Source organism: Python bivittatus, unplaced genomic scaffold (genome assembly GCF_059951505.1).
Source record: "Python bivittatus isolate LINGU-HERP-01145 unplaced genomic scaffold, Pbiv_v1 ctg000350_np1212, whole genome shotgun sequence".
Taxonomy (NCBI): Eukaryota; Metazoa; Chordata; class Lepidosauria; order Squamata; family Pythonidae; genus Python; species Python bivittatus.
In genome coordinates this window covers 2,280,423-2,302,519 of record NW_028277074.1, presented here as the reverse complement: position 1 = coordinate 2,302,519, position 22,097 = coordinate 2,280,423, and positions in this window count along the sequence as shown.

The window sequence follows — 22,097 nt, the reverse complement described above, 5'->3', positions numbered from 1 at the left end:
GTGAAGCGGCTGGGCCAAAGCCGAAAGGACGTTCAGCTGTGGATGTATCTGGAAGCGAAAAGAAGGTCCAATGCTGTAAAGAACAATATTGTATAGGTACCTGGAATGTAAGATCTATGAACCAAGGCAAGCTGGATGTGGTCAAACATGAGATGACAAGATTGAACGTCGACATCTTGGGAATCAGCGAACTGAAATGGACGGGAATGGGTAAATTTAATTCGGGTGACCATTATATCTACTACTGTGGGCAAGAAACCCTTAGAAGAAATGGAGTTGCATTCATAGTCAATAAGAGAGTGGGAAAGGCAGTAATGGGGTACAACCTCAAAAATGACAGAATGATCTCAGTGCGTATCCAAGGCAAACCATTAAATATCACAGTCATCCAAGTCTATGCCCCAACCACTGATGCTGAAGAAGCTGAAGTTGACCGCTTCTATGAAGACCTATAACACCTTCTAGAACTAGCACCAAAAAAAGATGTCCTTTTCATCATAGGGGATTGGAATGCTAAAGTAGGAAGTCAAGGAGTAATCGGAATAACAGGCAAGTTTGGCCTTGGAGTACAAAATGAAGCAGGGCAAAGGCTAATAGAATTCTGTCAAGAGAACAAGCTAGTCATAGCAAACACTCTTTTCCAACAACACAAGAGACGACTCTACACATGGACATCACCAGATGGTCAATACCGAAACCAGATTGATTATATACTTTGAAGCCAAAGATGGAGAAGCTCTATACAGACAGCAAAAACAAGACCAGGAGCTGACTGTGGCTCAGATCATGAGCTTCTTACTGCAAAATTTAGGCTTAAATTGAAGAATGTAGGGAAAACCACTAGACCACTCAGGTATGACTTAGATCATATTCCTTGTGAGTACACAGTGAAGGTGATGAATAGATTTAGAGGATTAGATTTGGTAGACAGAGTGCCTGAAGAACTATGGACGGAGGTCCGTAACATTGTACAGGAGGCAGCAACTAAAACCATCCCAAAGAAAAAGAAATGCAAGAAAGCAAAATGGCTGTCTGATGAGGCTTTACAAATAGCTGCGGAAAGAAGGAATGCGAAAAGCAAGGGTGAAAGGGAAAGATATAAGCAATTGAATGCAGATTTCCAGAGAATAGCAAGGAGAGATAAGAAGGCCTTCTTAAATGAACAATGCAAAGAAATTGAGGAAAACAATAGAATGGGGAAGACTAGAGATCTCTACAAGAAAATTGGAGATATGAAAGGAACGTTTAGTGCAAAGATGGGCATGATAAAGGACAAAAAGGCAGGGACCTAACAGAAGCAGAAGAGATTAAGAAGAGGTGGCAAGAATACACAGAAGAACTATACAAGAAAGATCTTAATGTCCCTGATGTCCACGCTGGTGTGATCACTGACCTTGAGCCAGACATCCTAGAGAGTGAAGTCAAGTGGGCCTTAGGAAGCATTGCTAACAACAAAGCTAGTGGAGATGACAGTATTCCAGCTGAGTTATTTAAAATACTAAAAGATGATGGTGTTGAAGTGCTGCACTCAATATGCCAGCAAGTTTGGAAAATGCAACAGTGGCCACGGGATTGGAAAAGGTCAGTTTATGTTCCAATTCCAAAGAAGGGCAATGCCAAAGAATGCTCAAACTATCGCACAATTGCACTCATTTCACATGCTAGCAAGGTTATGCTCAAAATCCTACAAGCTAGGCTTCAGCAATACATGAACCGAGAACTACCGGATGTACAAGCTGGGTTTCGAAGAGGCAGAGGAACTAGAGATCAAATCGCCAACATTCACTGGATCATGGAGAAAGCACGAGAGTTCCAGAAAAATATCTACTTCTGCTTCATTGACTATGCAAAAGCCTTTGATTGTGTGGATCACAACAAACTGTGGCAAATTCTTAAAGAGATGGGAGTACCAGACCACCTTACCTGTCTCCTGAGAAATCTGTATGCGGGCCAAGAAGCAACAGTCAGAACTGGTCATGGAACAACCGATTGGTTCAAAATAGGGAAAGGTGTATGACAAGGCTGTATACTGTCACCCTGCTTATTTAACCTATATGCAGAGTACATCATGAGAAATGCCAGGCTGGAAGAATCACAAGCCAGAATTAAGATTGCAGGGAGAATCATCAACAACCTCAGATATGCAGACGATACCACCCTAATGGCAGAAAGTGAAGAAGAACTAAAGAGCCTCTTGATGAGGGTGAAAGAGGAGAGTGCAAAAGCTGGCTTGAAACTCAACATTAAAAAAACTAAGATCATGGCATCTGGACCCATCAATTCCTGGCAGATAGAAGGGGTAGAAATGGAAGCAGTAACAGACTTCATTTATTTGGGCTCCAAGATCACCGCAGACGGAGACTGCAGCCATGAAATTAAAAGACGCTTGCTCCTTGGGAGGAAAGCTATGGCAAGCCTAGATAGCATATTAAAAAGCAGAGACGTCACCTTGCCGACAAAGATCCGCATAGTCAAAGCTATGGTTTTTCCAGTAGTAATGTATGGCTGTGAGAGCTGGACCATAAAAAGGCCGAGCGCCGAAGAATTGATGCCTTTGAACTGTGGTGCTGGAGAAGACTCTTAAGAGTTCCCTGGACTGCTAGGAGGTCAAACCAGTCAATCTTAAAGGAAATCAACCCTGATTGCTCATTGGAAGGATCGATAATGAAGCTCAAGCTCAGATATTTTGGCCACCTAATGCGAAGAGAGATCTCTTTGGAGAAGACCCTGATGCTGGGAAAGATTGAAGGCAAAAGGAGAAGAGGACGGCAGAGGATGAGATGGTTAGATAGCATCACTGAAGCAATGAGCATGAAACTGAGCAAACTCAGGGAGGCAGTGAAGGACAGGAAGGCCTGGCGCAATATGGTTCATGGGGTCACGAAGAGTCGGACACGACTTAACGACTAAACAACAACAACAACCACCCTAATGGCAGAAAGTGAAGAAGAACTAAAGAGCCTCTTGATGAGGGTGAAAGAGGAGAGTGCAAAAGCTGGCTTGAAACTCAACATTAAAAAAACTAAGATCATGGCATCTGGACCCATCAATTCCTGGCAAATAGAAGGGGTAGAAATGGAAGCAGTAACAGACTTCATTTATTTGGGCTCCAAGATCACCGCAGACGGAGACTGCAGCCATGAAATTAAAAGACGCTTGCTCCTTGGGAGGAAAGCTATGGCAAGCCTAGATAGTATATTAAAAAGCAGAGACGTCACCTTGCCGACAAAGATCCGCATAGTCAAAGCTCTGGTTTTTCCAGTAGTAATGTATGGCTGTGAGAGCTGGACCATAAAAAAGGCTGAGTGCCGAAGAATTGATGCCTTTGAACTGTGGTGCTGGAGAAGACTCTTGAGAGTCCCCCGGACTGCTAGGAGGCCAAACCAGTCAATCTTAAAGGAAATCAACCCTGATTGGTCATTGGAAGGATCGATAATGAAGCTCAAGCTCAGATACTTTGGTCACCTAATGCGAAGAGAGATCTCTTTGGAGAAGACCCTGATGCTGGGAAAGATTGAAGGCAAAAGGAGAAGAGGATGGCAGAGGATGAGATGGTTAGATAGCATCACTGAAGCAATGAGCATGAAACTGAGCAAACTCAGGGAGGCAGTGAAGGACAGGAAGGCCTGGCGCAATATGGTTCATGGGGTCACGAAGAGTCGGACACGACTTAACGACTAAACAAATTTATACATTGTTACTGAAATATGATAGGGAGACAGAACAAATCAAAAACTGCATGATAAAATGGATGCAACTTTTTAAAAAAGTAATAACAGTGGAACAATGGGAATAACTATGGAAAAAGCAATAATATTTACATCAAACCACAATCTGATGAAAAATTGGCATAAAATGTTCCATAGATGGTATATAATTCCATCAGTGATTGTCACAGTGGACAAATCATACAGCAATAAATGTTGGAAATATCGTAACAAAGAAGGAACATTTTACCATATTTGGTGGTCATGCAAAAAGACTCAAATATTGGAAAGAAATACACCAAAACACCCATAAAATTCTGAAAATAAAATTTGAATTGAGACCACAAATATTTTTAATATGCATGATCCCAGGGAGTACAATGAAAAACACTGCAACTTATTAAGACATACGCTGACAGTGGCAGAAATCAATCTGGCACGATGTTTCATTTATTTTGTGCCTCTATTTAATTAAATAAAAAGAAAATATAAAATATAAAAGAAAAAGAAAGAGAAAGAGAAAAGAGAGCAAAACACATCAAGATTATATATAACGGTTTTTCATAGATTTGAGATATAGCTAAGGCTATATGGATTTCTCATACATGCCATTTTTTAACATGGAAGCATCCTGCCCATGGAAAATTGTCATCTATGAAGCAGATCTAAGGAAGAAAATTGATCTTGTACTTGTAGAAAGGGTCCCTGTTTCAGCAGAAATTTTAGGAGGTGCTGTGTGCAACTTGGCTTTTAAAGCACTTCTAAAAAACCCTGTTCATGTATTCAGGAGAATGTATAAGACTGTAAAGAGTATAAGAAAATGGAATGATGCACACTGCTTCCATGCCTTACGCATTCCTTGTATTTGCCAGTACTAATACTTTTACTCCCAGACTGTCCAGAAGAAAGTCTGAATAGGAATTTGTTTCATTCATGTGAACACAAGTAGAATTATCTATGTGATCAGAAATCCCGATTTATCAGTCTCTAAAACTTCTACTGATATTTAAATGAACAATTAGAACTCCCATTTAACCTCCATGTTCAAAGAAGTTGGATAAAGAGTGGGATGCAGAAATAACATTTAGGGGTATAAAGGCAATAGATCAGCACATGCAGCCTTGTCTCCTGTACAGTCTGATTCCATAAACATTCTTCTAGGTGTTTAAATAGTTCTATAATATTTATAATATTGAGAATAATACAGTATATGACCAAACAATTACTGTAGTTTCCATTTTGGCTAGTTGACATATCAACAATTATTTGATTAACCTATGAATGCTGACAATTTGTTGCTGGATTAAAGGGTTCTCCTCCTAACCAAAAATTCTTATTAAGGAAAAAAAAATTCAATTGTGAAATGTCCTTGATTTCTTTTATAAAAACCAAATGTTAAGTTGGTTGTTGAAGTACATCCAAGTCTGTCTGGTGTTGCCTTTAAACAAAGAGAAAGATTGAACATATCTTTATTTCACCAATGTCACTTTGGAGGATATTCAGGGAAAAAATGCAGTGTCTTTTCTGAATTCTCTGCATGCCCACGTCTGCATACACCAGCCAATTGCCACAGCATGAGAATTCACCCCCAAAGTAATAAATGGCAGTTGACAAGCCATAAAGACAGATGTGACAGTCTGTTGAAATATTTTTGAATGGGTAGGGCAGGATGATGTATCTACACGGTGTGCAATACTGAACACTGAAACCAACATAGATGGTACTGAGTAAGAAATCAACTCAGTGTCAAAATCCCTACCGATTTGGAGGTATACTGTGAAGTTAAGGCAAATGCAAATATAATTTGTAAAACAAAGAGTCAGTGGCAATATTGGACCAAAGTAAAACCAGGCATGGACTAACAGTGCTGTAGTTTGGTTCTCTTGGATTACATCATCTGGAATAACCTGCAGTGGCAGCAGAATTGTAATAAAGGAGGGTTAACATGGGATTGCTGGTTCCAATTTTCATGGTGTTACATATCAAGGAGGACAAACTAGAGTATCTAGAGAAGCCTAACACATATTAGTTGTCTGGAAATCAAATCCTAATAGGAATGGCTGAAAAGAGGTGGACAAATTTGTACAGTTTACACCTGTGATTTGATGAGTCATAACTGAAGAAGAGGCTATTAAGGCACAAATGAAATAGGGTTTTGTGTTCAGGACTCATGTTGTGGTTTCTGGTGTTACTGCATAATAGCATTACTGACAAATCACTATTACCTTAATTCCTCAAAAAGTCCTAGACATGAGAAGAGCTCTGATGAATGAAGCCAAGGACCCATCTAGCCCAGTAGCCTGTGACACACAGTGGTCAACAGAGCTATGCAAAATATCAGTATAGAGATCTGATGGTGATTTGATTACGTCTTAAAATCAACTCATAAAATCAAAGTTAATTGTGGAATTGGATTAGATGCTTTCAAACTGATTGGGACAGGTATTCCTTGCTTATCAACCACTCATTCAGTGACCAGTTGAAGTTATGACAGTGCTGAAAAAATAACTTTACAACCATTTATGTCTTTCACAGTGTCCCTTAGTCATGTGATCACCATTACAGTCAATACGTGTTGTCCTGTGTCTGACCTGTTGTTTTTCTTTTTTCCCCCCCATTGCAGAGTGGAGAGTTTGGAGAGGAAGGGATTAGAAGAGAGTAAGCAGGCACACAATCGGAATACACATTGAAAGAAATGTGCTGGTGCCAGCAGCTGTGAGTGCACTCAGCAAACAGCCAGTGTATTCCCCATAGGTGCCTTCTCTTTGCAAATACCCTGGGGTGGAGACTCCAGGTGTGTGCAACTTGGAACATCACATGAGTCCAGAAAGGCACCCCTTTGGGTCCCTTTGGATCTGGGGCCAGCCGGGAGAAGATGTGCAGGAACTGACAAACATCTTTTTGAGGTATTCTCCTGGTATCCCCTATGGCCAAGCAGGAGTAAAAGTCCTAGACAGGAGCAGTACATGAGGGAAGCTCCCTCACCACTCTACTCTGCTTGGAGGCTGTGTGCAACAGGGCCCTAGGTGAAGCCCTATCCTTCACTGCTTCCCCCTCCAGCCTTCCAGTGCCCATAGTGGGCTAGGGATGCCACCCTGCAATATACATGACTGGAAAAAAACCTTTCTCCCCTCACCGAACATCTTCCATCCAAATGTACTGCCTCCACCCCATGTACAAACCTGTGCACCTCTCCCCTGCCCTGGTCAATGCCCAAGTCATTTTGGTGCTTCCCTGCTCTCTTCCCCCTCCCATATACCAACCACAGTCCCTCTTCTTCTCTCACCAAGCAGTTTCTATAGGTAATATCTCCTTTGTTCTTCCCCCTCACACAGCAGAAAGATTGGGGAGGAAGGGATTAAAAGAGAGTAAACAGGCACATTATGCGGAATACACGATCTGTCTGCTGAGCATGCTCATGGCTGTCTGCACCAGCACATTGCTTTCAATGAGTATTTCCCATTGTGTGTCTGCTTACTCTCTAAACTCTTCTTCTCTAATGAATGTAAATACAAACATTAATTCTCTTCTTTTATTATCCAGCACAGGATTGAGTATTCCAAAGGGCGGGGGAGTAGTTAGGAGGCAAACAAAAACCAAAGGTGTGAAACTGATGACTCTTGTCAGTTTCAAGCCAGAAAGCACAGTAGAGGTCATGTGATTCCCCAATTAGTGACTGCTTCACATAGCGAGCAAGTTGCTGGTCCTAATTGTGGTTGCTAAATGATGACTACCTGTAGTGCAAAAACTGGCTTTTTCTGAACTCCAATTTGATTGGAACATATGTATCAGGTCAATTTTCCAATTTGATTTGAATAATTGAGTCAAGTTGAATGGATTTTCCAAATTAATTCAGTTATATGAATAGTACTTTATTTATGGTCCTAGGGCTGACAGAAAGTGACTGGCCCAAGGTCACTTTCTAGCTTTGTACCTAAGGCAAGAGTAGAACTCACAATCTCCCAGTTTCTAGCCTGATGCCTTAACCACTACATCAAATTGGGCTCAAAGACACACACTACATTTATTTCCACTGCCATTTTACTAATCTAGATGGCTGTTGCCCAGTTTCTGCTGTCAATCTACTTTTTTTCTTCTTATATATTAATTCAACTGCATTTTGATTATTTAGAAAATTTATTTGTATCACCAATATGTCACACTAGTAAATGCTGCATCTGTATATGGAAATGCAGAACCTAAATCAGCTTCAATAGACTGGTTTTGAAGTAGCAAAGACCAAGTTTCGTACTGAAGCCTTGTGAAAACAGTGTGATTAGAGGACTTCTTTTCAGGGTTTCGGGAACTGCTTTCAACAACTCCTCTTTCCTCTCCCCCGTTGTCTTTTTTTTTTTTTAAACTGAAAGAGTCAAACAGAATTGTTGGGCCATTGAACATACTTGTGTTGATTTTCTGTCTGCCCTGAGTTTTGCAATTCCTTTGGGGCATTGTTTCCTCTTCTGTGTTAGGTTGCATTTGGGGTGGATGGGATTATACACATTTATGCTGATCCCAGCTACATTAAAACAGATTACAAGTTTAAAGTATCTTCTCAGCATGGACCAGGGACATCTGTCCAGACAGTTATATGACTGATTCTTTATTCTGGTATCAGTATGTCTCTTTCTCCTTCCTTTTCAGCCATTCCATTCTATTTTCTAGTCTCTCCCCTGTGTCCCGTGGCCCCTGAGGCTCCCCCTTGGAGTTTACTGTTCAGTGTCTGCAAACTTCAGAAGGCTGGTGCTTCTTTTTTCGGCTTGGGTGGTGCACTGTTGGTGGCAGCTCCACAACCATAGAATAATAAATCAAAATTAGAAGTAACAAACATAACAGGCTGTTGGCTCATACGAATTAAGGCAATTAGAATTAGAAATCATCTCACTTCTTTTTAGATATATCAGATAAGTAATGTTGTCCTGATAGGTAGAAACTTGATTCTTGTCATTTTAATACTTCAGGATGACATTTGTATTTCAGGAATATTTATTATCCTATTTTGAACAATACATGCAAGTGGTAGATTATTTTATTTTAACTAATCGGATGAATCTACCAGTGCTCTTGAATTTCTAACCCCAAATTAGCATAGCCGATTCCCAAGATAGCCAATCATACAAAGACAAGCTTATTTCTTTCCACCCCTTTCTCGAGAAAGCAGCATTGGAAAGGATATGTACAAAGGCCTGAATGCAAAAGACTGTCCATCCCATGGGAGCTACATAGGAATATAGCCTTCTACAAATCAAGTTCTTTATCTACAAAGAGTCCAAATACAGCCTGAATTTGGGTTAGATATGCACTATGCCTTGCATAGTTATTTCTAAACAATAGGAAACAGACACACTGAACATGTTAACAACTCAACTGCAAGCATATGTAATGACTGAACATTAAAGAGCTGTACAATTTTTCCTTCAAATTCTCTGAGTCTCTGTCTAAGGAGATTAAGTATTCTGCTATCTCATTGCTTTTGCTTTTAAACTACAATGACTTTTGTTTAGTTCTTGAAGGTCAATTTCAAAGCACAGAGCTATAATTGCAAGGAGACACACAGGCTTAAACAGCATGTCCCATACCAATTTCTTTGAATTCTGGTGGCAAATATGCCAGGAAAATTAAATTGTATTGTTTTATATTTTTAAGAGAGTGAAGTGACACAACAAATTGCCAATACAGTACCTAATAAGTTTGACTTTCAAACAAATAAACAAATTGCCAATACAGTACCTAATAAGTTTGACTTTCCTCTCTCTGTGGAGTCCTTGGGGTTCTCTGAGCTTGGTTCTTTTCTTGCAAACGTTTCATTACCCAGCTAGGTAACATCTTCAGTGCTAAAATAGGATGAGGTTTGCTCTCTATTTATCTGCTGTGGCCTGCTTTGCCAGTGCTGGTGGGGGTGATCACCAGCAATCATCTCCAGCAATCATCACCCAGATAAGCAAAGGTCACCACCAGGCACACAATCAAGCAGTCAACATATGCTAATCAATGAACTATCAGAAGAGCAAAACAGAACCCCCACCCCCACCAGCACTGGCAAAGCAGGCCACAGCAGATAAATAGAGAGCAAACCTCATCCCATTTTAGCACTGAAGATGTTACCTAGCCAGATAATGAAACATTTACAAGAAAAGAACCAAGCTCAGAGAACCCCAAGGACTCCACAGTTCAACCCTGAGCTACACATATTTGCCTCCATTGTTTTCTCTCTCTCTCTCTTTCTCTGTCCCCATGTCAGTACACTGGACATCTATAATTTTAGTTAAGTTTACTTAGTGATCTCAGTAATTGAGTTAAATTCTGATACAGAATGTAGAACACTAATTCTTGAATAAGTTATTTGAACTTAAGAATCATAGAAATTAAAGTGGAAAGTTAGCTATAATTAAGCTTTGCCATTGATTGGAATGGTGTGAGAGATGGATAAAATATGTTATTATTGACAAAGAAATGGTAGCTTGAGCATGCTAACAGTGCAGCTGTGTGAGAAAGAAGGAAGTAGTGTTAAGTGTTATGGTTATCAAATAGTAGCAGATGGAGAGGAAGTTGTCTCCTTGTGTGGGACAATGTAAATAAAAACTAATTTAACCTGGGGGAGTCTTTATCAGTATAATGGAATTAGCTGAAACCTTGAGCAAATTACCATAGACTTGCAATGGATGAGGTGGGAGGGACCAGGAAGAAATCATAGAGCGGCCGGAAAGACTGTACACCCTGAGTACCTTAGCCAATGGGGAAAAGGGGAGGGACTTGCGATCGGGAATGTATACAATTAGGCCAGAGTGTGTATGTGGGTGTGGCTTCTTATTTGCAACGAAGCCCACCAGCCTTTGCAAACACTTCCAATAAAACTTTACTTCTGACTAACTCAGAGAGATTTGTGGTACTTGTTTCACACAATGGGAACTAAGTACAACTAATGTAATGGGAATCTAATGAAGTAGATAGTATTGCTGGACATGGAAACATGAACATGGTGGTTATCCTTTGAAAATATATTGTTTAGAAGACATGGCTTACCCATATTATTTGTTCTTTTTTAAAAAGAGCAACCACATTGATATTTTATTCCCCTTCTCTCTTTCATCTGCTTCCAATACCCTCTTCAGACTACCCACTCAGGAAGATTGGTGAGAGAGAGGATGAAGACATTAAGGATAGTATAGGGCCAACATACATGGCTCTATGCCTCTCTCCTTTATATGCTGTATTTCTATGTTTAGGCATAGCTAAGGAGTTGCTTTACACAATGTTATTGTATGAATCAGCAAAATCAATTCACAAATGTGTCTATTTCAACTGTAAGTCAAAACAAACATGTCAAAATTGGTACAAATAAAATCAGTCTACAGATTTGCACAACATAAAATTATACATATTTATTAATAATTTGGATTACTTCCAATGTCATACGTATAAAAATAATTTTCTATATGTTTTCATAAAATCAACCTCAACATATTCATAAATACAGGATAGAGGAACTGGACTGCACCCACTAGCTCTAGTGCTGATGTTCATTGAATGTGTACAACCACTTGATGGGAAAGCTATGTCCAGGTGATCATAAGGAAAGCACTGTATATGTGTACAGCTCAGCCTCATCAGGGCTGAATATGGACAAAAAAGAGATTGGCATTAGTGGCACATAACTAGCAGTGCCAATTTCCTTGCATTCTATACTGGAATGTTACATGTGAATAACTCTGTAGTACTGCTACATACACAGAAAATATATTTATTTCTTATTTCCTTGGTATTATGATGTTACCATCTTAATTTTGCATTCTTACTTCCAGACAATGAGGCATCCTTGCTTTCAGTATGCAAAAAAATCTGAGCTTCCTGTGTAATAGCGTATTTTCTGAGCTGAAAGTGCTAATAAAAGGCATGTAATGCTATTTTAATATACTGTACTATCAACTTAAATCTAATAAAGGAAATAAAGCGATACAATTATTCCTAGCAAGTTATTTTGATTCCAAATTCCAGTGCGAAAAGGCATTTTCTAATTCTGCTAAATGATGAGATTTTAAACTACTTTGGACAGACTGGCAAGCAAAACTGAATCAGCATATTCAAATTTATTGACTACTTTAGGGATATAGATGTGTTATTAATTGCCTGGCATCAAGCTGTCAGAACTGAAGAAAAGCAAACAAAACTGGGTTTCTTGCCCTGGAGTCATTAGTAACATTTCTTTATAGCACTGGGATCAGAAAACTGCCCTTCAGGCTGCCAATTCATGAGTCAAGACAGTTGTGCAGAGGATGGGGCAGCTGTGACTTTGAAACTTAATAGAAAACTATTAAGCAAACATCCAGACTTCTTTGGACTCCCTAGATCTCCTGTGTCTTTGGCCCAACAGTGCCTCTCCCATTCAGAATGCTTTCTCATTTATGTCTACCAATTTGCTAAGTTGCTCTGGATTGGATATGCATTTTTTTAAGATGGTGCCCAAGTTGGATGTTAGCTCCTGAATTAGTTGGTAGGACTATAGTGCATTTATCTATCTATCTATCTATCTATCTATCTATCTATCTATCTATCTATCTATCTATGATAGAGAGAGAGAGAGAGAGAGAGAGATAGCCGCCCATCTCAGACTAGTGACATTGGGCAGCTAACGATAATAAAAACAATCAAACACTTAAAACAAAACAGAAAATTAAATATAAATACAGGCAAGAGATCTTAAAAAGCATCGGTGTCAGTACAGCCATGAAACAGGGCCTTTTGCGCACTCGGGTCCCCAGGCCTGGGCATAAAGCCAGGTCTTCAAGGCCTTCTGAAAAGCCAAAAGTGTTGGGACCATCCTAATCTCAGGAGGGAGGATGTTCCAGAGGGCAGGCACCACAGCAGAAAAAGCACATCTCCTGGTCCCCACCAGCCAACATTCCTTGGCTGACAGGACCTGGAGCATACCCATCCTGCCGACTGGATTGGATGAGTAGAAACAACTGGGAAAAGATGGTCCCTAAGATAGCCTGGTCCCAAGCTATGAAAGGCTTTAAAGGTGACAACCAGCACCTTGAATTGCACCCAGAAACATACTGGCAACCAATGCAGCTCCTGAAGCAGTGGTGTTACATGTGCTGAGTAGCCAACACTATTTACAACCTGGGGAGCTGCATTCTGTACCAGATGAAGCTTCCGAATCCTCTTCAAGGGCAGCCCCATGTAGACTGTTGCAATAGTCCAAATGGGAGGACACGAGGGTGTGAGTGACAGTGAGTAGAACCTCCTGGCCCAGGGAGCATACTTTGGAGCATAACAGCTTGTTAGTTTTAGTGAGAGGAATTCTACCAGATAGATAGATAGATAGATAGATAGATAGATAGATAGATAGATAGATAGATAGATAGATAGATAGATAGATAGATTCAGATAGAGTCTATAATGATGAAGGAGGCAAAATAATCTAGGATTATTTTGAATTTGTAGAAGCAGAGGAAGTGGATATAATTCTCTGTGGTCTAAATTCTGGCACCTATAGGCTTAATCCATGTCCCTCTTGGTTCCTTCAGATGGCTAGATAGGGTCTGAGCAGCAGGATCAGGAGAAAGTCAGCCCTTCTTTGAGGATGGGCATGGTGCCACCTGCCTTGAAAGAGGTGGTGGGGATGCAACTTCTCCTGAGTTAAGCCTCCTGAGTGAAACTGGGAACATAGGACTCAGCTATGTTCAACAACTTTGTCCCAAGGGAAAGATTATTGAAAAGATGATGGCCAACCAACTATAGAGATCTTATAAAAAATGACTTATCTGGATCCTTTTCAGTTAGGACTCAAGTCTGATTATGGGACAGAAATGGCATTGGTTCAGTGGCATCTACAAGGGAAGTCTTTTTGTACATGGATGTCAATGTATGTACAAAAGAGACAATGCTTCAGTTGTGATGCCATGACTGCCATCTTGCCTCTTTTGACCTGCAGGTGACACTGTGTTGGTTGTTCTTGTAGATTATCATTGTCAGAGACTAGATGGAAGGCTGCTTCCCACCCCATTGTTATTAGATCTTTCATTAATGTTCAGTACCATTAACCATATTATCCTGGAGCATTTGCAAATGCTGAGAGTTGGGAGCACTATTCTCCAATGGTTCCTCTCTTAATTAAGTGGGCAATTCCATTTGGTGGTAATGGGGAAGGGCAATGTTGAGACCTTTGGAGCTTAAATATGGGGTGTCCCAGGGCTTGATTCTCTCTGCCATATTATTTGACATATACATGAAAAAAAACTGGGATAAGTCATCCATTGGCTTGGGATGAGGTGTTATCAATATGCTGATAATATCCAGCTGTATATCACCGTGCTAGGCTAAGTCAGACATGTTGTGGAAGTCCTGAAGCATCAAGAAAAGTCACAGCAGCTTTCTTGTTTTTCTGAGTTACATTACTATCATTACCATTAAAATTCGTATGGTATAGTGCCAGGATGTATCAGGCAATATCCTTGCCAAAATAAAATCTGCCCGTCTGGTAGGGACTTCTAGACAGAACCTGCTAAGGGACTTTCATCCTTACGAAATTAATCAGATGTGGACAGAAAGCAGGCCTTCTTTGTGATGACCCCCACTTTATGGGACACCTTTTCCATGAAATATAGATGGTTCCAACCCTCCTTGCTTTTTGTTAAATTAAAGCAGTACTATTTAAGCATGCTTTGAACCCTTAGTTGAAACAGGACATCCATAATAGGTAGCCTGTATCCTGAATTATGTTGTTTGCTACCGAGACTCCATATGGATTTGGGTGGGCTATAAATATTGTTTAAACAAACAAACAAACAAACTTATCTTTCTCTGAGAAGGAAACTCTATCCCTCCTTCTCAGCAAACATAATTAGCAAAAAAGTTGTTTATCTAACACCTAAGCATAATGTCAATTCTCTTGAACAGATCAGGGGGACTTAGACATTTGTGTGGGAAAAGAATATCAATGCAGGGTAACTATATCCAGTAGTTCTTAGATTAAAAAAAAAAAAAAAATCCTTTAGCTACAGGAATCACTGTAATGGATTCCTCTTTGTCTTTTTGTCCCTTATTACACTCTGCCATTGCAGTGGCACGGGGTCGCTGTTGGCTTACTTTCCATGGCGACAACAAAAAGAGAATGAGAGAGTAAATTTAATGGTATGTCTTTAACTCTGAGTATAGAAGGACCAAAAGAAAGTTGCTCCAGGAGATATATCTTCCTTCCTTCCTTTCATACACGGGCAATCCTGGGATCTGTGTTTGTCAGTGAATAGCAGTTTTTATGCGCATCACATATAAAGAAATAGGCAATGCTTGGATTGCACCATCATGGCCTTGATTTTTACTTTTTTGACCACACTCTGAGGATGCTCCTGGTTGGCAGTTTCCCCTAAATCTACAACCCCTTACCATTTCCACTTTTTCAAAAATGAAAAATCTGTCAGGATTTTCTTTCTCATGGGAAAGGATTCATCCCGTTATCTTTACAACAATAACAAATAATATTTTGACTACAGAGATCATGTGAAAAACACCCGTTATTGTGTGTTGTGTATTGTGCTATTTACTGCCACCTATTGGCGTGTGTATGCTAGTTACCCAGTGGGGGTGGCATAGAGCTATAATACAAAGGGAGGAAAATGTGCAGCCTCTCTGAGTAGTTGGTAGTTGTTTTAGTGTTAGCCACTATGTAGGTTTTATGGGCTACGTAGTTGTAACAAAGTACCAAGTAGCGTACCTCTTCTCTAAGAGTTTGTAGCTAGAGATTTTGTTAAGCTTGTGTTGCTAATAAGTCTTGGATGCTACATTAAATGAGAAGATGTGTTTTTCTTTATATTTTGTATGATATTTGCATTTTATGGAATTTTGCATTTTTATCAATAAACACCAGTTAGTATATATTTTCTGACTGGCTTTCTTTGGGAAACAAGAAATGGACATTGCATTGTGTTTGCTGTCATGGCTAATATTTTCCTGGAGTTTTTGCTGTGCTCTGCACAAACAGGAGTGTTTGTGATTTATCACTCTGCCCGACAGGTTATGGGCCCAGGTTATGGCCAGTGGTGCTGTGCCAGCCCAGGTATGGAGTGTTGTCCCAGCATTATGGTTCCAGGAGTCCTAGTCCCAGGACTGTGGTCCCAGGCGTGTGCTAGCCCAGGCGTGAAATTCTAGGCTTGTTTTGCCGTGGATGCCGGTGCTGGAAGCCAGGACTGAAATTCCTAAGTGACGGGAGATTTATGGATTTATCACCCTGCTTGTGAGCATCTGGTCAACGTTTCGTTTGAAGTGTGGATTCTTTCTGTGTCAAGTGCCTGTTATAAAGAATAAAACATGGCAACGACAACGGTGAGTCTTCCGTTTGAAAGATTGAATTCAAAGAACTACCAGACATGGAGTATAAAGATGAAATCTTTCTTCATGAAAGAAGGGCTCTGGCAAGTTGTAAACAATCCTGCGCCAGCAGCTCCTACTGATGCTGAGAGAGTTTTGCTTGACCTTGCATATGGTAATCTTATATTGGGACTTGAGTCTTCAGAACTAGTGCATGTTCGTAATTTGGAGACTGCTAATGGATGCTGGGTGGCATTGCGTGAAATCTATGCAAGACAGACTTCAGCTGCCATCGTAAGTTTGTCAAGCAGTTGTATAACCTTAAATTGGAGCAAGGTGCTAATGTGATTGAGCATCTGAACAAGATGAAAACTTTGTTTGCTGAGTTGGCAGATCGGAATATGCAGCTTCCCGAGAATCAAAAAGCATGTATAATACTTTCGAGTCTGGATGATTCGTTTGATATGCTTGTAGAAACTGTGAATGTTTTACCGCCAGCAGATCTTACTGTTGATTACCTGACAAACAGATTGCAACAAATTCAGAGTTCAAGGGATTTACAATTACCATCAAAGAAGAGGCTTGATAACGTAAAGCAGCGCTCTTCTATTGGCACAGAGACTGCGTGCATGGTGAGGAAATGCTTTCTTTGTCAGTCTACCAAACATCTTCTAAAAGACTGTCCTATGAAAAATCAGCCTACTGAGAGTTCCAGAAAGGCTCCTCGTCATGGAAAGGGACAATTTGTTAAAAAGCAAGCAAGCACTAGAATGGTGTCTGCCTTGATGTCTAACAGAAACAAACATTGTACTGATAAGTGGTTGTTGGACTCTGCTTGTAGTGAAATCATTGTAAACAATGAGCAGTTGTTACTGACCAAATGCAAGCCTAAAATTCAACAAGTTAACTTGGCTGATGGTTCTATAGCTAAGGTCACTATGCAAGGTAACGTGTTCATTCCTTGTTTGGGGGAAGTGGTTTCTGATGTATTTTGTGTGCCTACACTTGATTATTCTCTTCTCAGTGTCCCTGTATTAACGAAACTTGGGTATATTGTTGTATTCCAAGGTTCTGAGTGCTATGTCAGTAAAGAGGGAATTGAATGTGCTAGAGGGGAATTGGTTAATCAATTGTATGAAATGCTTCCTAAACAAGATGTGTTAATTGGAAGTTGCACTGGCAATGTGTCTTTGCATGATAATTGTATCCATTATTATCACAGAGTGCTTGGACATCCAGGATGGAAATGTTTGTCAAAAATGGCAAAAGTGTATCCAGATTTGAGATTCAAGAAGTGTGGAAAATATCTTGATTGTACTGTGTGTAAGCAATCTAAGATAAAATCTGCACCTATTGCTAGGAAAAGTAGCAGAATTGTTAAAAAACCATTTGATCTTGTGCATGCAGTTCTGGCTGGTCCATTTCCTTTAAGTGAAGGTGGAGCAAGATTTATGTTTGTGTTAGTGGATGATAAAACACGTTTCACGTTTTGTTATTTGCTTAAACAGAAATCTGAAGCTTTCTCTCGTTTCAAAGAGTTTGTGGCTTTTGTTGAGAGAAAACATGGGCACAAAGTAGGGAGTTTGCAAACGGACAGAGGGGGTGAGTTTGTAAACAATGAGTTTCAAAACTGGCTACGTAGAAAAGGCATTTTCCACAGATTAACAAATGTTGGTGTGTCTGCAGAAAATGGTGTAGCTGAGCGCAAGGTTGGCGTTCTGAAGGTTTTGAAAGATAGCCTACTGAAGGATGCTAATGTGCCATTCCATTTTTGGGGTGAAGCAATGTTAACAGCAGTGTTTCTCACGAATAGACACTGGAATTCAGCTGTGAATGAAGTTCCTTATTTTTTGCTGTATGGGAGATATCCTTCCTTAAAGCACTTGCGTACGTTTGGAACGTTTGCCTACGTACAGATTCCTCAGGCTCAAAGGAGGAAAAACCAACCAAAAACACAGCATTTGAGATTTGTTGGATATTCAGGAGAATCTAAAGGATATAGATTTTCAGTAGGAAATGGAAGAGTAGTTATTTCCAGAAGTTGTAATTTTGAAGAGCTGTTGAATTGGCAAAGGCTGCATGCAAATTCAGAAGTCATTTTGCCTTCATACACAGACTTAGCTAGAGAGCAAGCAGCCCATGCACCCCCCTCTCCGCAGATAAAACAAGAAGCGGCAGCGGAGGAGTTGCCGGCTGTAGCTGAAGCTGAGCAGTTAAAGGCACAGGCACAAGAGAAAAGTGAAAAACAGGAACAAAGCGTTTTTGAGATTCCACGTAGGTCAACCTGTATAACAAAAGGGTTTCACCTGAAAGGTTTGTTGTTCAACAAGTGAGAGTATGTCACATCACTTGCGAACCAAAAGACTTCAAAGAAATGTTAGTTTTACCTGTTGATGAGCAAGATAAATGGAACATTGCTCTGGACACAGAATTTGATTCATTGGTAAAACAAAATGTTTTTGAAATTATTGATTTACCTGTATCAGAAAAAGCCATAGGTTCCAGATGGGTATTTAGAAAGAAGCTTTTACCTGATGATACTGTGCAGTATAAAGCTAGGTTGGTGGCACAAGGTTATTCACAAGAGCAGTTTGTGAATTACAACCTGACATATGCACCCACAGTTAGGCCTGAATCATTGCGTGTAATGTTGGCCTTAGCTGCACAGAGAAACATGGTTGTTCATCATTTTGATGTGGATACAGCTTATTTAAATGCTGATCTTCCTGAAGTTGTTTACATGAAACAAGCGCCAGGATATTCATGTGGAGATTCCCAGAAAGTTTACAGGTTGCGTAAAGCACTGTATGGATTGAAACAAGCTGGGAGATGTTGGCATCAATGTTTCTAAGCTTTGTTAGAAATTGGTTTCAAGAAATCATTAGCTGATTCATGTGTGTACACCAGGGGAACTGGAGAAAATTATACAGTCCTTATCACTTATGTTGATGATTTTTGTTTTGTCACTGGTTCTTTAAACTTGGTGAAAGAATTTGCAAAGCAAATGGAGAAATATTTTAAAATGAAGGATCTGGGTATGTTAAGATACTACCTTGGTATTGAAGTGCATAGAACTGAAAATGGAGAAATCTATCTGAGTCAGAAGAAAAAGATAGAACAGTTGTTAGCACAGATGGGGATGTCAGATGCAAAACCTGTAAAGACCCCAATGACATGTGATTTCTTAAAACATGAGACATGTGAAAAGTTGTGTGAAAAACCTGAAGTGTACCATTCTGTAATAGGTTCAATCCTTCACCTAGCCCAATGGACATGTCCTGATTTATCCTATGCTGTTGGAGTTTTGAGCCATAAAGTAGCTAAACCAACTGAGCATGATTGGCAAGGATTAAAAAGAATGAGATATTTAAAAGGTACAGTAAATTTTTGTCTCAAAATGTCAACCAAAGGGCCTGAAAAGCCTGTAATTTTTGTTGATAGTTCATTTGCAGAAGAAGGTGACAGAAAGTCAATAACTGGGTTTGTTTGTAAATTTTGTGAATCCACAATTGCGTGGAAAGCAAAGAAACAAACATCAATTGCCTTATCTACTACAGAAGCAGAATTCGCAGCTTTGTCAGAAGCAATTTGTGAATTAAGATGGTTTCATCAATTATTCACTGATTTAGGCATCAAAATGTCATTGCCTTATACAGTGCATGAAGATTCCCAGGCCTGTATAGGGTTAGCTAAAACAGAAAACTTAAAAGCTCGTACTAAGTATGTGGATGTAAAGTACAAAAATGTAAGACAAGCTATGTCAGAAAATTTCATTGATCTTGTGTATTGTGTATCTGAAGCAAATCTTGCAGATGTATTTACCAAATCATTGCCTATTGTACAACATGAAACAATGTTAACCAGACTTGGCTTTGAACAAATGTAATTGTTTCTGTATTGTTGTAATCAATTGTCTGTATTATTTTTGTAACGTGTAATTGTTGTGTCGAAAACGGGCTGAGAGGGGTGTCAGGATTTTCTTTCTCATGGGAAAGGATTCATCCCGTTATCTTTACAACAATAACAAATAATATTTTGACTACAGAGATCATGTGAAAAACACCCGTTATTGTGTGTTGTGTATTGTGCTATTTACTGCCACCTATTGGCGTGTGTATGCTAGTTACCCAGTGGGGGTGGCATAGAGCTATAATACAAAGGGAGGAAAATGTGCAGCCTCTCTGAGTAGTTGGTAGTTGTTTTAGTGTTAGCCACTATGTAGGTTTTATGGGCTACGTAGTTGTAACAAAGTACCAAGTAGCGTACCTCTTCTCTAAGAGTTTGTAGCTAGAGATTTTGTTAAGCTTGTGTTGCTAATAAGTCTTGGATGCTACATTAAATGAGAAGATGTGTTTTTCTTTATATTTTGTATGATATTTGCATTTTATGGAATTTTGCATTTTTATCAATAAACACCAGTTAGTATATATTTTCTGACTGGCTTTCTTTGGGAAACAAGAAATGGACATTGCATTGTGTTTGCTGTCATGGCTAATATTTTCCTGGAGTTTTTGCTGCGCTCTGCACAAACAGGAGTGTTTGAGATTTATCACTCTGCCCAACAAAATCCTTACCTTTACCAATCTTTTCTCTTCAGTTTGTTTTTTGTATGCAAGCAATTTCTGCTTTGGAGGTAGAAAGGACCATTTTTATGTGTTGTGACAGTAAGATAGAATTGCACAATTTTTATTTATTAATTTTTTTCAGCTGCAGAGTGTACTTAAAAAATTATTTTGGCTTCTGGGGGTGACAGAAGATACAGTGATGATGCAGCTAGATGTGGGAGGACCAAAATTTTCACACACACACACCCCCACACACACACCGTTTTTCTGCAATTCAACCTTTTGAACCTTATTTATTTATTTATTTATTTATTTATTTAAATTTATATATGCCATCCATACATAGATACATAGATACACACACACACATTAAAAACTACAGAAGATTAAAATTAAGCCAAAAAGTTAAAACAACAATGCAAACTAAAAAGAGGAGACAGCATCCTCAGGCTACCAGCCACCCCCAGTGCTGTGAACCCTCGTTGGGTCCCCATGCAAGTTGGCAGAGGCAGGTCTTAATGCCCTTTCAGAAGAACAGCAGAGTGGGGGCCAATCTCGCCTCAGGGGGCAAGATATTCCAGAGGGCAGGAGCCATGGCAGAAAAGGTTCTCTTCCTGGACCTTCCTGAACTTTAGGCGATGGTGTTCGTAACATATCCTTCCTGCCCAACTGGGTGGGACGGGTCAATGTAATGGGGATGAGATGTTTCCTCAGGTGACCTGGGCCCATGCCATGAAGGGCTTTAAAGGTCATAACCAACACCTTGAATTGGACCCAGAAGCAGACCAGCACCCAATGCAGCTCGCACAGCTGAGGTGTTATATGTGCAGTCCTAGAGGCACCCATAACTGCCTGCACCACTGCATTCTACACCAGCTGTAGCTTCCAAATACTCTTCAAGGGTAGCCCCATGTAAAGCGCATTACAGTAGTCCATATGGGAGGTGACCAGGGCATGAATGACTAAGAGAAGGACCTCCTGATCCAGGAAAGAGTGCAACTGGTGCACAACAGAAAGTTGATCAAAGGCCCTCCTAGTTACAGCTGCCACCTGCTCTTCGAGCAGGAGTCATGAGTCTAGGAGGACCCCCAGATTGTGCACCAGGCCTGTTTGGGGCAGTGCCACCCCATCCAGAATCAGATGGTAAGACCCCAGTTATGGGAGAGCTCCGAACACACAACCACTCCAACTTGCCAGGGTTCACTTGAAGCCTGTTGTTTCCCATCCAGACCCCCACAGCCTCCAGGCACCATGAAAGAATATCCATAGCATCACTTAATTCTCCTGGGATGGAGATGCATAATTTAGTATCAGCAGCATACTGATGATACTTCATCCCGTGGTGATGGATGATCTCACCCAGCGGTTTCATATATGTATTAAAAAGGAGCGGAGAGATCACCAAGCCCTGCAGCACCCCACAGAGCAGGGGCCTTGGGTTGGATCTCTTGATCCCTATCAATACCAATTGGGACTTGCCTTGGAGGAAGGGGTGAACCAGCACAAAACTGCGTCCCTG